The sequence below is a fragment of the Trachypithecus francoisi genome, unplaced genomic scaffold, assembly GCF_009764315.1.
Source record: "Trachypithecus francoisi isolate TF-2019V2 unplaced genomic scaffold, Tfra_2.0 Lachesis_group1, whole genome shotgun sequence".
Classification (NCBI taxonomy): Eukaryota; Metazoa; Chordata; class Mammalia; order Primates; family Cercopithecidae; genus Trachypithecus; species Trachypithecus francoisi.
Window position 1 is genome coordinate 55,505,240 of NW_022681454.1, and position 12,365 is coordinate 55,517,604.

General features: G+C 39.1%; 1 protein-coding gene across 8 annotated transcripts in view; it reads left to right on the forward strand.

The window, feature by feature from the left end:
• CNOT6L (CCR4-NOT transcription complex subunit 6 like) overlaps positions 1-12,365 on the forward strand; it is a 109,896-nt gene that overhangs the window by 17,383 nt on the left and 80,148 nt on the right. Inside the window, exon 1 of one of the 8 annotated variants that reach the window (XM_033214338.1) lies at positions 1,155-1,365. The exons of the other annotated variants lie outside the window; for them this stretch is intronic. The gene's annotated coding sequence lies outside the window, so the exon portion shown is untranslated. Of the gene's footprint in view, positions 1-1,154; positions 1,366-12,365 lie in introns of those variants that run through there. 8 annotated transcript variants of the gene reach the window in all.

A 12,365-nucleotide genomic window follows, 5' to 3' on the forward strand; every position in this document is an offset into this window, starting at 1 on the left:
GAAAAGGAGATTGAAAATTCATTTAGTAATTAGGAAGTCATTTATGTTTAATGAAAACATATTTTAGTAGCATAAGAGGCATATTTTAATACGAAGAAGACTAAAACCTATATAACATAAAGGATATGTGCATATGCAACATGTATCCATCATGATTTGTAATATTTGGGAGAAATAGTTGTAACTCTACTCTTTTCTTCTTGTTGGAATACTGGTAAGAGGATAGAGAATTAATGCTGACATACAGTATATTTATATTGTATGTATAAGTTGTACATAAATTTAGGTAATTTTTGCTATTAATAGTTACAAATTACTATATTTGTAACACACCTCACAATCATCTGTTTTAGAACTACTGCTCCATTGGAATCTTCTTAGTAGCTTTATAACGGACTTTAATGGAATTTACACATATGCTTCACTAAATTGAAATTATGTGTAAACAGTGTTATATTTCTTTTGTGGAAAGCAAGTTTAAATACATTTTAGAAAGAAATGGGAAAAAATGTTTATAATATGGTAGTCATTGTTTACATTTTTCTTATCTTGTTTCCTGAACTATAAGGATTTTAGGGTAGGGGGACATAGTTTTTGCTATATTGCCCAGGCTGGAATACAGTGGCTATTCGCAGATGCAACCATAGTTCACTATAGCCTTGGGCTCCTGACTTCAAGGAATCCTCCTGCCTAAGCCTCTGAGTAGCCAGGACTACAGGCACGTGCAAGGTGCATGACTTATCCTGGGTTTTTGATAAATATTTATAAAATGTTACATTCCCCCCCTTTTGTCTTCTGATAAAATAACTTCAAAATAAAGGTTTTAAGATTTGTTAAGAAAAATAAATCAATCCTCCTCAAGTGGAGTAATACTAGACGTGGATTCTCTGCAATTTTGTTTCAGAAAATGATATCAAATTCTATTCTTGACTCTTAGTAACTATCTAAAAAATTTTTTTAGTATGTTGTATGTGTACTGTCATTATTTTGTCAGCTTCAAAACAAGAAGAAGGAAATTATTCCATATTGGTTAGCTCAGGAGGAAGGTAATGAGTTTTAAGTAACAAAACAGGAAATTAGCTCCTCTGTGACCTTTGATGAGTTTGTGAAGCTCGCATTTTGAGTGCAGGATTGAAATTGTAAAGAGCATTATATTTAGTTTGCTTTGTTGCTTTTGCAGAGTATCTATTTGCCAAGAAAACCTAGGAATTGAAGTTAAAGGTTCTGCTACCTTCATGGGAAATGAACAGTACTCTTCCTTCTGCTGGCAAAATCTGGGTGTCTACATTTTTCAGTGGCTGGTTTTTGCTTTCACATAGGGTCAGAGTATCCTTTTCCTGGAACCAAGCTTGACTCAAAGCCATTGTAAGTTCTCTTGTTCTTTATCCTTCTAATCAACTATTTTCGGAGCTATTTTAAAGTTGACACCCCTTCCCTTCTAACCTTTTCGCTCAATACAAAGCACCACCTTCTTGGCAGTCATTTGTATGGGCAGAGTGGATACTTTTGTAGGCATTTTATTTATGCCAAAAAGTTAAGGGTTAGCTAAAGAGCTAACTTTGTTTAATGCTAGTTGTTTTGGATCAATGTGAGTCAGCATTGGCCTTACCTTTCTTTTAAATCCTTCTGTAATTAAGATGTTGGTACCTTGGAACCCTTTCCTGGATGGAGCTTTTCTTTATACTTTATCAAGTTTTATCTCAGACAGTTGGGTTACTAAGATTTTTCTGTTTTACTCTACTGTTTTTAATGGAGACTTGTAGATTTTAGATATGGCTTATACACTTTCTAAACCCTGGTTCTCAGAATAGTCATACTAGTTTTAACATCTCTTTATGCATCTTTTATGTTTATCTGAACATTAAAATATTGTATAATTTGGTTCAGATCAAAAGTATGGGATGGCTGTTACATCTATTCTCAGACTTTCATATTGTTCAAAACTTCGTGTACAAGACTTTTTTTTTTTTTTTTAAAGAGACAGGGTCTTGCCTTGTTGCTCAAGCTGGAGTGCAGTGGCATGATTATAAGCTCATTGACCTCCTGGGCTCAAGTAATCCTCCTACCTAAGCCTCCCAAGAAACTAGTGCTCACTCACAGTTACATGCTACTGTGCCTGGCTACTTTAAAAACAAAAAAAATTTTTTGGGTAGAGATAGGGTCTCACTGTGTTGCCCAGGCTGGCCTTGAACGCTTGGGCTCAAGCAGTCCTCCCACCTTGGTCTCCCAAAGTGCTGGGATTATAGGTGTGAGCCATAACACCTGCCTTTGTACAAGACTTAATTTAAAATATTTTCCTGAAGAAATAGAAAAGCTAAAGTAATTAGCTTTATGAAAAGGATTCATTAGTTCAGTTTTTGATACTATCAAGTTCAGTTTTCTAGTAATTAAAACCAATTTCTAGAATTAGTTTTTTTTTTTTTGATGGAGTACAACATTCTTAGTTTATATACAGGTGATTGTTTATATAAACAAACAGATATTACATTTGTGAAAAAATACTCAATTCTTGGATTTGCCGTATACCACCAGAGAGGCAGAGCCCGAAATTGGAAGGCAGGAAACGGAAAAAGATGAAGGATTTTATATAAAGTGTTAGAATGTTACTTAAGTTTTTTTCACATTAAAACATTGACTAAATCTACTTTTTCTAGGGGATTTGTTACTTGGAATGAAAGATCTCTCATACACTTGGTTTAAAATAGGTGATATGTGATCCTTTTACAGGTACCCTTGCAACATCTTAGTTTGGGTCTGAATGTGTTCCTTTTTTTTTTTTTTTTTTTTTTAATACGGAGTTTCACTCCCCTCACCCAGGCTGCAGTGCAATGGCACGATCTCAGCTCACTGCAATCTCCGCCTCCTGAGTTCAGGCAACTCTCCTGTCCTGTCTCACCTTCTGAATAACTGGGATTACAGGTGTCCACCACCATGCCCAGCTAATTTCTGTGTTTTTAGTAGAGACGGAGTTTCACCATGTTGGCAAGGCTGGTCGTGAACTCTTGACCTCAGGTGATCCACCTGCCTTGGTCTCCGAAAGTGCTGGGATTACAGGCGTGAGCTAACACACCCGTCCTGAACATATTACTTTTGACCTTGTTTATACTAGCTTAGGCTGGAGTGCAGTGGCATGAGCATGGTTCACTGCAGCCTCAACCTCCTGGGCTCAAGTGATCTTCCTGAGTAGCTAGGACTACAGGTGCATGCCACCGTGCCCAGCAAACTTTGTTTTTTTGTAGAGACAGGAACTTGATGTGTTGCCCATGCTGGTCTTGAACTACTGGCCTGAAACAGTCCTCTCACCTTGTCCTCCCAAAGTGCTGGGATTACAGTCATGAGCCACTGTGCTTGGCCTGTTTAACAATTTCCAGTTTGGGGCTATTATAAGTAAAGCTATAAGAACATTTGAGTTCAGTTGAATCTTTGGGTGAACAAATGTTTTCATTTTTCTTGGATGAATACCCAGGAGTGGAATGCCTGGATCATATGGTAGCTGCATATTTAACTTTTTTCTTTTTTTGAGATAGGGTCTTGCTCCTTCACTCAGGCTGCAGTGCAGTTGTGTGATCATGGCACATTGTAGCCTTGACCTCCCAGGCTCAAGCAATCCTTCTACCTTGGCTGCCTTAGTAGCTGGAATCACAGGTGCACACCACCATGCCTGGCTTTTTTTTTTTTTTTTTTTAATTGAAATGGGGTCTTACTATGTTGCCCAGGCTCATGCTGAACTCCTGACTCAAGCAGTCCTCCCACCTCCGCCTCCCAAAGTGGTGGGATTATACGTATGAGCCACTGCGCCTGGCCTGTTTACCTTTTTAAGAGACCTTCAAACTTTTCCCCAAAGTTGTAGCATTTTGCATTCTCATCTGTAGTGTTTGAAAGTTCCGGTTGTTTTCTTGCTCGGTTTTTAAAAAATGTAGCCATTCTAATAGGCCAAAGTATAGAGTAGAATCTCATTGTTTCACTTCTCTAATGACTAAAGCATCTTAACGTACTTTTTTTTGACCATCAATATATCTTCTTTGAAGTGTCTATTAAAATGCTTTGCCCATTAGAAATTTTTTTATTGCTGAATTTTGATAGTTCTTTATGTTGGACATACATTCTTTATCATATACCTGATTTGTAAATATTTTTTCCCAGCGTGTGGGTTATTTTCTTTTTTTAAAAAAATTGTTTATATATTTTAGAGACAAGATTTCAATCTGTTGCCAAGGCTGGAGTGCAATGGCATGATCATAGCTCACTGCAGCCTCTGGGCTCAAGCAGTCCTCCTGCCTCAGCCTCCTGAGTAGCTAGGACTATAGGCACCTGGCTGATTTTGTATTAGTTTTGTGAAGATGGGGTCTGGCTGTATTTGCCCAGGCTGGTCTTGAACTCCTGGTCTCCAGTGCTCCTCCTTCCTTGGCCTCCCAAAGTGTTGGGATTACAGACAGGAACCACTATGCCTAGCCTATTTTCTTAATAATGTTTTTCAAAGAGCAAAAGTTCTTGATTTTGATGAAGTCTAACTTACCATTTTTTTGTTTTATGGATCATGCTTTTATTTTGGTGTTGAAGAAATCCTTGCCAAAGTCATAGTCCGCAAGGTTTTCTTCTATGTTTTCTTCTAGATATTTTATAATTTTGGCTCTGTGATCCATGTTGAGCATAGAGTAGTCCCACCCTTATTTGTGGGGGATATATATTCCAAGACCCTCAGTGGATGCCTAAAACTGCAGTTACCACATGAATTTCTGTTTCCTTCTTCACAATGTTATGGGTAGAAGATTAATTCTTACCATAGATCTTGGCAGCCTCACTATACGATTTTTTTCTTCTCTTATTAAATTGAAAATTTTCACCTTTTCATTTAAAAAGGAAGCCCCTTATGGTTTCTCTTTGGCATATCTGAATTTCCAGCATCACTACTCATGCTTTGGGGCCATTATTAAGTAAAATAAGGGTTTCTTAAACACACTGTGGCAGTCTGATAACTGAGACAGATACTGATTGACTAATGGGCAGGTATACTGAACAGTGTGAATATGCTGGATAAAGGGATGAATCATGTCCAAGCAGGACTGAATGAGACAGCATGAGATTTCATCACACTACGCAGACTGGCACACAATTTAAAACTTGTGAATTGTTTATTTCTGGAATTTTCCATTTAATATCTTCTGACGCAGTTGGCTACAGGTTGCAAACTGCAGTGAAACTGTAGATAAGGGATGGGAATGGGGGGGCTACTGTGTTTTGTTTTTTTTTTTTTTATATAGTATGAGGTAAAGTTTGAGGTTCATTTGTTTAAAATATGATAATCTAATTGCTCTAGCACTATTAGTTAAAGATTATCCTCCCCACTGAATATCCGTGGCAGGTTTTTTTTTTTTTTTTTTTTAAATAAGGACTTCCTCTGTCAGGCTGGAGTGCAGTGGCACCATCACGGCTCAGTGCAGCGGCACCATCATGGCTTATTGCAGCCTGGACTTCCCAGGCTTAAGTGATCCTCTCTCCCCAGCCTCCCAAGTAGTTAGGACCACAGGGATACCACCATGCCCAGCTAATCTTTTGTATTTCTCTGTTAGATATGGGGTTTTGCCATGTTATCCAGGCTGGTCTCGAACCCCTGAGCTCAGGCAATCTGCCTTCCTCGGCACCCCCAAAGTGGTGGGATTACAGGCATGAGCCACCACACCTGTGTCCTTGGCAGTTTTGTTGAAAATTAATTGACCATATATGTTTGTGTTTGCTTCTAGACTCTGTTCTCTTGATGTTTATCTTTGTCAGTACCTTATTGCCATGATTACTGAAGCTTTGTAATAACTCTTGAAATTACATAGTTGTGTTAGTCTGTTCTCACACTGCTATAAAGAAATAGCTGAAACTGGATAATTTATGAAGAAAAGAGGTTTAATTGACTCCTGGTTCGCAGGCAAGAAGCATGACTGGGAGGCCTCAGGAAACCTAAAATCATGGCAGAAGGTGAAGGGGAAGCAAGCATGTCTTAGCATGGCAGAGCAGTGAGGAGAGAGAGTGAAGGGGAAGTGCCACACATCCCCCTCAGACAACCATCTCTCCTGAGAACTCACTATGACAAGAAAAAGCAAGGGAGAAGTCCTCTCCCATGATTCAGTCACTTCCAACCAAGCACCTCCCCCAACACATGGAGATTCCAATTTGAGATGAGATTTGAATGGGGACCCAGGGCCAGATCATATCAACAGTGTAATCCTCCAATTTTATTTTTCTTTTTCAAAGTTGTTTCATTGTTAGCTTTTCTAGGCCCTTTGTATTTCCATATATATTTTAGAATTAGCATGTTAATTTCTATAAAAAAATACATCATGGGGGGAGCAGGGCTGAAAAACTACCTATTAGGTAATTTAGTTACTACCTGGGTGACCCTAAATCCCAGCATCACGCAATATACCCATGTAACAAGCCTGCATGTGTACTCCCTGAATCTAAAATAAAAGCTGAAATTATTAAAGATAAAAGAAAAGAAAAAAGATCACTTTCAATGAATTTAAAAAAACCCACCTTAGGTATTTCACTGGGATTGTGTTAAATTTGTAGATCAGTTTGGTGAGAATAACATCTTAATACTGATTCTTCTGACCCATGAATATAATGTATGTCTTCATTTATTTAGTTCTTTAATTTTTCTCAGTAATGTGTTATAGTTTCCAGTGTACTGGTGTATTAGTCCATTCTCACACTGCTATAAAAACATACCTGAGACTGGGTAATTTATAAAGAAAAGAGGCTTAATCAGCTGATGGTTCTGTGGGCCCTGTACTTCTGCTTCTGGGGAGGCCTGAGAAGACTTACAATCATGGTGGAAGGTGAAGGGGAAGCAAGGCACGTCCTTACAAGGCCAGCAGGAGAGAGAGAGAGAGAGAAAGAGAGAGAGAGAACAGGAGTGAAGGGGGAAGTGCCACACACTTTTCAAATAACCAGCTCTCTTAAGAACTTTGTCATGAGAACAGCAAGGGAGAAGTCTGTCCCCGTGGTTCAGTCACCTCCCACCAGGCCCCTCCTCCAACACTAGGAACCACAACTGGACATGAGATTTGGGTGTGGACACAGAGTCAAACCGTGTCAACTGGTTTGTTTGCACATCTGTTTTTTATATTAATCTCTATTTTTTTAATGTTTTTTTTTTTTATTATACTTTAAGTTCTAGGGTACATGTGCATAACGTTTATATCATGTATAACTCCCCAATGCAATCCCTCCCTCCTCCCCCCTCCCCCTGATAGGCCCCAGTGTGTGATGTTCCCCTTCCCGAGTCCAAGTGATCTCATTGTTCAGTTCCCACCTATGAGTGAGAACATGCGGTGTTTGGTTTCTCTTCTTGTGATAGTTTGCTAAGAATGATGGTTTCCAGCTGCATCCATGTCCCTACAAAGGACGCAAACTCATCCTTTTTGATGGCTGCATAGTATTCCATGGTGTATATGTGCCACATTTTCTTAATCCAGTCTGTCACAGATGGACATTTGGGTTGATTCCAAGTCTTTGCTATTGTGAATAGTGCCGCAATAACATACGTGTGCATGTGTCTTTGTAGTAGAGTAATTTATAATCCTTTGGGTATATACCCAGTAGTGGGATGGCTGGGTCATATGGTACATCTAGTTCTAGATCCTTGAGGAATCGCCATACTGTTTTTCATAATGGTTGAACTAGTTTACAATCCCACCAACAGTGTAAAAGTGTTCCTATTTCTCCACATCCTCTCCAACACTATTGTTTCCTGACTTCTTAATGATTGCCATTCTAACTGGTGTGAGATGGTATCTCATTGTGGTTTTGATTTGCATTTCTCTGATGGCGAGTGATGACGAGCATTTTTTCATGTGTCTGTTGGCTGTATGGATGTCTTCTTTTGAGAAATGTCTGTTCATATCCTTTCCCCACTTTTTGATGGGGTTGTTTGTTTTTTTCTTGTATATTTGTTTGAGTTCTTTGTAGATTCTGGATATTAGCCCTTTGTCAGATGAGTAGGTTGCAAAAATTTTCTCCCATTCTGTAGGTTGCCTGTTCACTCTGATGGTAGTTTCTTTAGCTGTGCAAAAGCTCTTTAGTTTAATTAGATCCCATGTGTCAATTTTTGCTTTTGCTGCCGTTGCTTTTGGTGTTTTAGACATGAAGTCCTTGCCCATGCCTATGTCCTGAATGGTACTACCTAGATTTTCTTCTAGGGTTTTTATGGTATTAGGTCTAACATTTAAGTCTCTAATCCATCTTGAATTAATTTTCGTATAAGGGGTAAGGAAAGGATCCAGTTTCAGCTTTCTACTTATGGCTAGCCAATTTTCCCAGCACCATTTATTAAATAGGGAATCCTTTCCCCATTTCTTGTTTCTCTCAGGTTTGTCAAAGATCAGATGGCTGTAGATGTGTGGTATTATTTCTGAGGACTCTGTTCTGTTCCATTGGTCTATTCTCTGTTGTGGTACCAGTACCATGCTGTTTTGGTTACTGTAGCCTTGTAGTATAGTTTGAAGTCAGGTAGCGTGACGCCTCCAGCTTTGTCCTTTTGACTTAGGATTGTCTTGGCAATGCGGGCTCTTTTTTGGTTCCATATGAACTTTAAAGCCGTTTTTTCCAATTCTGTGAAGAAAGTCATTGGTAGCTTGATGGGGATGGCATTGAATCTATAAATACCTTGGGCAGTATGGCCATTTTCACGATATTGATTCTTCCTATCCATGAGCATGGTATGTTCTTCCATTTGTTTGTGTCCTCTTTTATTTCACTGAGCAGTGGTTTGTAGTTCTCCTTGAAGAGGTCCTTTACATCCCTTGTAAGCTGGATTCCTAGGTATTTTATTCTCTTTGAAGCAATTGTGAATGGAAGTTCATTCCTGATTTGGCTCTCTGCTTGTCTGTTACTGATGTATAAGAATGCTTGGATTTTTGCACATTAATTTTGTATCCTGAGACTTTGCTGAAGTTGCTTATCAGCTTAAGGAGATTTTGGGCTGAGACAATGGGTTTTTCTAATATACAATCATGTCATCTGCAAACAGGGACAATTTGACTTCTTCTTTTCCTAACTGGATACCCTTGATTTCTTTCTCTTGCCTGATTGCCCTAGCCAGAACTTCCAACACTATGTTGAATAGGAGTGGTGAGAGAGGGCATCCCTGTCTTGTGCCAGTTTTCAAAGGGAATTTTTCCAGTTTTTGCCCATTCAGTATGATATTAGCTGTGGGTTTGTCATAAATAGCTCTTATTATTTTGAGGTACGTTCCATCAATACCGAATTTATTGAGCGTTTTTAGCATAAAGGGCTGTTGAATTTTGTCAAAAGCCTTTTCTGCATCTATTGAGATAATCATGTGGTTCTTGTCTTTGGTTCTGTTTATATGCTGGATTACGTTTATTGATTTGCGAATGTTGAACCAGCCTTGCATCCCAGGGATGAAGCCCACTTGATCATGGTGGATAAGCTTTTTGATGTGCTGCTGAATCCGGTTTGCCAGTATTTTATTGAGAATTTTTGCATCGATGTTCATCAGGGATATTGGTCTAAAATTCTCTTTTTTTTGTGTCTCTGCCAGGCTTTGGTATCAGGATGATGTTGGCCTCATAAAATGAGTTAGGGAGGATTCCCTCTTTTTCTATTGATTGGAATAGTTTCAGAAGGAATGGTACCAGCTCCTCCTTGTACCTCTGGTAGAATTCAGCTGTGAATCCATCTGGTCCTGGACTTTTTTTGGTGGGTAGGCTATTAATTGTTGCCTCAATTTCAGAGCCTGCTATTGGTCTATTCAGGGATTCAACTTCTTCCTGGTTCAGTCTTGGGAGAGTGTAAGTGTCCAGGAAATTATCCATTTCTTCTAGATTTTCTAGTTGATTTGCGTAGAGGCATTTATAGTATTCTCTGATGGTTGTTTGTATTTCTGTGGGGTCGGTGGTGATATCCCCTTTATCATTTTTTATTGCGTCTATTTGATTCCTCTCTCTTTTCTTCTTTATTAGTCTTGCTAGCGGTCTGTCAATTTTGTTGATCTTTTCAAAAAACCACTCCTGGATTCATTGATTTTTTGGAGGGTTTTTTGTGTCTCTATCTCCTTCAGTTCTGCTCTGATCTTAGTTATTTCTTGCCTTCTGCTAGCTTTTGAATGTGTTTGCTCTTGCCTCTCTAGTTCTTTTAATTGTGATGTTAGAGTGTCAATTTTAGATCTTTCCTGCTTTCTCTTGTGGGCATTTAGTGCTATAAATTTCCCTCTACACACTGCTTTAAATGTGTCCCAGAGATTCTGGTATGTTGTATCTTTGTTCTCATTGGTTTCAAAGAACATCTTTATTTCTGCATTTCATTTCGTTATATGTACCCAGTAGTCATTCAGGAGCAGGTTGTTCAGTTTCCATGTAGTTGAGCGGTTTTGATTGAGTTTCTTAGTCCTGAGTTCTAGTTTGATTGCACTGTGGTCTGAGAGACAGTTTGTTATAATTCTGTTCTTGTACATTTGCTGAGGAGTGCTTTACTTCCAATTATGTGGTCAATTTTGGAATAAGTGCGATGTGGTGCTGAGAAGAATGTATATTCTGTTGATTTGGGGTGGAGAGTTCTATAGATGTCTATTAGGTCCGCTTGGTGCAGAGATGAGTTCAATTCCTGGATATCCTTGTTAACTTTCTGTCTCGTTGATCTGTCTAATGTTGACAGTGGAGTGTTGAAGTCTCCCATTATTATTGTATGGGAGTCTAAGTCTCTTTGTAGTCTCTAAGGACTTGCTTTATGAATCTGGGTGCTCCTGTATTGGGTGCATATATATTTAGGAGAGTTAGCTCTTCCTGTTGAATTGATCCCTTTACCATTATGTAATGGCCTTCTTTGTCTCTTTTGATCTTTGATGGTTTAAAGTCTGTTTTATCAGAGACTAGGATTGCAACCCCTGCTTTTTTTTGTTCTCCATTTGCTTGGTAGATCTTCCTCCATCCCTTTATTTTGAGCCTATGTATGTCTCTGCATGTGAGATGGGTCTCCTGAATACAGCAGACTGATGGGTCTTGACTCTTGATCCAGTTTGCCAGTCTGTGTCTTTTAATTGGAGCATTTAGTCCATTGACATTTAAGGTTAATATTGTTATGTGTGAACTTGATCCTGTCATTATGATATTAACTGGTTATTTTGCTCATTAGTTGATGCAGTTTCTTCCTAGCCTCGATGGTCTTTACATTTTGGCATGTTTTTGCAATGGCTGGTACCAGTTGTTCCTTTCCATGTTTAGGGCTTCCTTCAGGGTCTCTTGTAAGGCAGGCCTGGTGGTGACAAAATCTCTAAGCATTTGCTTATCTGTAAAGGATTTTATTTCTCCTTCACTGATGAAACTTAGTTTGGCTGGATATGAAATTCTGGGTTTAAAATTCTTTTCTTTAAGAACGTTGAATATTGGCCCCCACTCTCTTCTGGCTTGTAGAGTTTCTGCCGAGAGATCTGCTGTTAGTCTGATGGGCTTCCCTTTGTGGGTAACCCGACCTTTCTCTCTGGCTGCCCTTAAGATTTTTTCCTTCATTTCAACTTTGGTGAATCTGGCAATTATGTGTCTTGGAGTTGCTCTTCTGGAGGAGTATCTTTGTGGCGTTCTCTGTATTTCCTGAATTTGAATGTTGGCCTGCCCTACTAGGTTGGGGAAGTTCTCCTGGATGATATCCTGAAGAGTGTTTTCCAACTTGGTTCCATTTTCCCCCTCACTTTCAGGCACCCCAATCAGACGTAGATTTGGTCTTTTTACATAATCCCATACTTCTTGCAGGCTTTGTTCATTTCTTTTTCTTCTTTTTTCTTTTGGTTTCTCTTCTCGCTTCATTTCATTCATTTGATCCTCAATCGCTGATACTCTTTCTTCCAGTTGATCGAGTCGGTTACTGAAGCTTGTGCATTTGTCACGTATTTCTCGTGTCATGGTTTTCATCTCTGTCATTTCGTTTATGATCTTCTCTGCATTAATTATTCTAGCTGTCAATTCTTCCACTCTTTTTTCAAGATTTTTAGTTTCTTTGCGCTGGGTACGTAATTCCTCCTTTAGCTCTGAGAAGTTTGATGGACTGGAAGCCTTCTTCTCTCATCTCGTCAAAGTCATTCTCTGACCAGCTTTGATCCGTTGCTGGCGATGGCTGCGCTCCTTTGCAGGGGAGATGCGCTCTTATTTTTTGAATTTCCAGCTTTTCTGCCCTGCTTCTTCCCCATCTTTGTGGTTTTATCTGTCTCTGGTCTTTGATGATGGTGACGTACTGATGGGGTTTTGGTATAGGTGTCCTTCCTGTTTGATAGTTTTCCGTCTGACAGTCAGAAGGACTGTCTGTTGGTCTGTTGGAGATTGCTTGAGGTCCACTCCAGACCCTGTTTGCCTGGGTATCAG